General features: G+C 38.8%; 1 pseudogene; it reads right to left on the bottom strand.

Moving 5' to 3' along the window:
* Positions 1–621: 621 nt before the first annotated feature.
* On the bottom strand, positions 622–2,173 carry LOC138008690 (QRFP-like peptide receptor; annotated as a pseudogene).
* Positions 2,174–5,013: the final 2,840 nt, after the last annotated feature.

Below are 5,013 nucleotides of genomic sequence, written 5' to 3'. Positions count from 1 at the left end.
TGCCTAAGAAGGCAGGGTACACTGCTCCAGAGAGTTGCATCTCTATAGCTAAAGCTCCTTTTTAGGTAGTTGGTTCTTGGTTCTTGGTAAAGGGACATTGTTGCGCTCAGTAAACATAGAGGATAAGTAGTCAGGAGACAGATCATTAAGAGCTTTGAACACCATTAAAGCTACTTGAATTTGACGCTGGCAATCAGATCTTTCCAATCAAGTTGTTGTAACAAGTCCCAGCGTCAGCATCATAGGAGCTGGAAGTCAAAATGCGAGCAGCACGGTTCTGCAGTCTTTGTAATTTTTCTGAGAGCGTTTTCTTGCAATTCCCCCAGACAATACTAAAGTAATCGAAATGGGGTTGTACCAAGGCAATGTATATGTAAATGTAGTATTTCAGGCGAAACAAAAGGTTTAACTGGTTATTCAGTGCAAACAATGATCTAAACACCAAGGCTGCAGCAACTGATGTACAAAATTAACAAAATTCTTTTCTCACCGAACTTAGTTGAGTTTACATATATTCCTACAACTTAGAAACCGCCGGTCAGATTGTTGTATCCAGAAGACGGAAAAGCGAGAAAACATCTGCTCAACAAGTTTATGTTGATCGGATACAGTAGACAAAAAGTGAGTACATCATCTGAATCCCTTGAACTTTCGATAGATATATAAAAAAAAGTATCCATTTCTAAATCACTTGGGATTCGTATTGATGATAACATGGCATGACATAGTCAACAAACTATGCAAAAAGATTGCTTCCGGCATTGGCGCCATAAGGCGCGAATTTAACTTAAACCTTTTCCCAACTAAGTTCAATACGATTAAAGATTACTCTAGCGATTCTCGGTCAAAAGCTGAAGAAGTGACAATTCTGCCAGCTCTTTTCCGGAGCTTTTAAAGTTTGTCAGATAATTTCTTTCCGATATTACCCCATACAGGGCTACGGTAGTTAGGCCAATACTTATACGTAATATGAAGTCAAGTTTTTTGTCCTACGATTGGACTAAAATACTTCAAAACTACAAGACGGGCAGGTATTTTTTTGGCAGATAGCGTCAAGATGTTAAAGAATCAACAATGATTTCCCGCTCTGTGTCATGTCCTTCCTTTTGCAATGAAAAATCCTCAGCAATTTGTTACTCTTGGAAATGTTTACAAATGGTGTGCAATTACAGCTGTGTCACGGTGCTTATATCCGAGTTACATCCAGTTTGCTCTTCACTGCTGAGAGGACCTTCCTGGTCTATTTTACAAAGAACAGAAAAACTATGAACTCGTAAGGCCGACGAAAGCTTGATTGATTTTGAAGTACGCACCTTTTCCTTTCCAAACGTCCGATAACGCCGCGTGCTTTTGAAAAATCGAGAATATAATTTTTTCACATTATCCCCATAAAGTCCATAAAGGACGGGATCTAAAGCCGTGTTTAGAAAAATCAAAAGTTGGCACGCTCTCCATTGATATCCTTCGTCGGCGATGTGAAAATATATTAACTCTCGGAAAATTATGAAAGGTGCCCAGCATACGGTAAATGCAAAACTTAAGGCAGCAAGAGTTTTTGCAACCTTTCGATGGCGATGGACCGACACTGTTGTAAAATCGTTTTTTGTCAGTAGGTTTCTTGAGCTTAATGTAAGAAAAATGCTCTTCTGGGCATATATCATGTATGTTAAAGGAACAATGAAGATGCAGACGGAGTGAATACTGTAGTATACATGTCTGCCCAAATCTCCGAAGGAAAGGTTTGTGCAAAGCAATGATCCCTTTGTTTCCATACTGCGATTAGCTTTCTATAAGTACTGCTAGAAGCGCTCGTTTTGATGCTAAAGGGTGTGATCACAGCCCTTCGTCGCTCATAGGTTATTACTACAAGTGTCATAATTGATGCGGTATAACAAGCTTCAATGAGGAAGCCTTGTAGCTTGGCAACCGTGCTGCCAACCCATTTCCACAACGAATTGATGGCGTCCAATATACTCAACAATGTGAATAATAAACCAGCGAAAGCTAAATTTGCAAGGAACCATGTTATGGAAGATTGGCCACATCTCTTTATCGTCCTATAACAGTCGCATAGAACTATTACGTTTCCTACCACTGATAATATAAACACAATGGAATAGAAAAACATATAAGACACGAGTATTGGTGTTGGATATCCATCGCTGGTCGCCATTTTCTTCGCGACGTGTTTGTGGACGGTAAGTAATTTTCTAGAAACTGTCGTCGCTGTCAGCGAATTATCATGTTAAACGTCAAGATCTTTGTTAGCTCAAGGTAAACACTGTGTAGATCGATTGTTGATTTAGAATCCCTTTTAATAGCAGCTCACGTAGGCACGCAATAAAATTTGGGCCTTTCGCTATTGGAAGAGCGGAACAAAGGCCTTTTGAAAATCACAGAATTAACATGTAACAATCAATAAAATTTCATTTTGAAAAGAACTCAGGGAAATCTATGGTAACAAAACCTTCTCATCAATTATTCATAGCAGGAATTCGGAACGATTAAATTATCTAAGCCGTTTGTAATTTTGCCAACTCTTGCAAAGTTGACCAAACTGCCAGAAGCCTGCACATTTGCAACAAATACTTGCTTTAGTTAGCGATCACTGCAAAAAGTCGGATTGAAAAGGTTTTTGATTTGATTCATTATCGACAGCTAGCAAAGTCAAATCTCATTTACTTGTCTAGACTCTTTTAAAAGCAAATAATGGTGCGTAAAGGGGTCGGTTTGTGCTCCGGCTCCGGTCAATTGTTTTTCCAGTGTATTTAAACTAACCATACAGGGTTCGAATCGCGTTTCATGGTAATGTCGGTTTGACGTAGTTGTGTTTGAAAGATCCATAACTTTGTTGTTAAGGTAATTCCCTTGAAATTGTTCTACTATCAAACTTTTTTTGGAAACTTTGGCATAATTAACATTCATGATATGAACATTAAAAAATGCAATAAAAAATGGAGTAACCGCGCTTGTTTACGCGTCAGCAGGCTCTTAAATTGGGATATTTCTACTGTTTTCGCGTTAAAAATTCTAATCCCCTTCATACAGAATTAAGTCTTGGTTACTTCAGAGACACAAAATTTTATTTTGAAAATAAAGCTTCTTTTATTCACTTAAGCAGTATTGCTTCATTTACGCCGTCTTTGATTCTCTGGTTGTGGGAATAGTGCACTTTTTGGGACAGTTCCGTGGTTAGCTTGAAGTCCTCGCCTTGGGTAAAATACACCCAGTACGGGACTGTTTTCCAAAAAAATTCATGTTCTACTATCAAACTTTTTTTCTTCTTCAAATATGTTCTTTATTAGACTGTTCTTAGCAAATACCTGAAAAAAAAAATCGGGGGTCACCGTGCTCGTTTGAGAGAAAAGGAGCATTTATTTAGGTATCGGGTTTAGTTTGAGCGAAATCTCTTACGTTTTGTATGCGCACGTGCTCATGACCGCGCGCTAATGACGCGAAAGTCGTGCGCAGTAGGGATTACCTTAAAGGAAATTTATTGCCCAGAGGAAATAAATGGATTTATGCTTAGTGTGACATGCTTAGTTAGTTATTTCCAATATTGCAGTTTGGGCATTTCTGTCATCCGGGATTTTCTGGAGATCATTCACCAGTTGTGCAAGCTAGGCGGAGGCTGATTCAACAGAGTCAAGTCAATTTTCCCTTCCCACCCTCCCTAATTTTACTTTCTTGTGGATGGCGTGTGTCCCTTCACCTTTGCTGGGGTCATGTCTTCTATATTTGGGTATTTCCTAGGTTACCATACTGATTTTCAATAAACGGCCTAGCCCATCAGGACTTGGCCAAAATATCCCAAACAAATGTGGTATTATTTGTGTCCCAGCAAACGGAGCTCACCCAGAGCAATGCCTTGCCAACAATATCAGTCAAACGGTATGGAGCATGAAGCATAAACTGTAATTCATCGAAATGAGGTTTTAATTCTCACTGTTTCTATTGCTTTCTGGATAGTTACGCGATATTTTCCCACATTTAAAAGTCACACGAAGATGCGCCTTGTGTGAAAAGTGTATAACCCAATGCAGACGAAAAAAAACCTTGTTTCCTTGAATGAAGCATTCCATAAATCGTTGGCATTCATTCTTTAAGCAAATGTTTTTATCACACTGTCCTTTCTGGTGTCACAAAACGAGGACACTTGGTTAAGGCAATGCGGCATACCTGATTATGCACAAATTAGACGCGCCTAATTCTCGTTCTAAACGGTTTAGGACCAAGACAAAATTACAAGGATTTGTATGGAGTCACTGAAGCATGAAAGGACCAATATCTCTAGATAAACGGAAGAATATCAAACAGTGCTACGAAAAGTTATTGTTTCGGTGCAGTTTCCCATTCAAGCTACAATAATTAGCAGAACATTATTCTCTGCGGAAAACAGCACCACGCATTTATCAAAGCCAATAAGATTCGTTCCAATCGCGCATAGTTAATAATAATAATAGGCGATATTCCGAGTACAGCTCTGAGATAGTGTGTCAACTGTAAGTAAATGTTCCAAAAACAAAAGGCTGAATACGCAATGTTTTTTTTTTCCCCAAAAATCAAGAATGATCATACGATCGAGTATGGTAGAGTTGTTGTATGGAACTATCTTTGTATTACTCTAGTAATAATTGTGGCACTGTAATTAGTCGATGTGAATCTCATTTATTTTCAGTTTTGTTTAGCTATCTACAACTTCTATTGTTTAGTCTTCGTACATCGTTTACACCTGGTGAAAAAGTGTTGAAACGATCCTTTGATATTCTCCCCGTAAATTGAATGCAAGATTGTATCTACGACTGCCACGGTTCACCATCATTAGAAGCTAGAACCCTATCCATTAATATCTTCCTTCAGTAAGATAGAAGTACATGAACATTCAAAGGATGATAAAGGGGGCCCAGAAAATGACCAACGCAACGGTAAAGGCCGCAAGAGTTTTAACAACCTTTCGTTGCCGAACGGAAGACACTGACGTCAGAGCGTCGTGTATTGAAGAGTCATAAATTG

Source organism: Montipora foliosa, chromosome 6 (genome assembly GCF_036669935.1).
Source record: "Montipora foliosa isolate CH-2021 chromosome 6, ASM3666993v2, whole genome shotgun sequence".
Classification (NCBI taxonomy): Eukaryota; Metazoa; Cnidaria; class Anthozoa; order Scleractinia; family Acroporidae; genus Montipora; species Montipora foliosa.
Note: the sequence above shows the minus strand (reverse complement) of the source record. Positions and strands in the feature narration are given on the sequence as shown.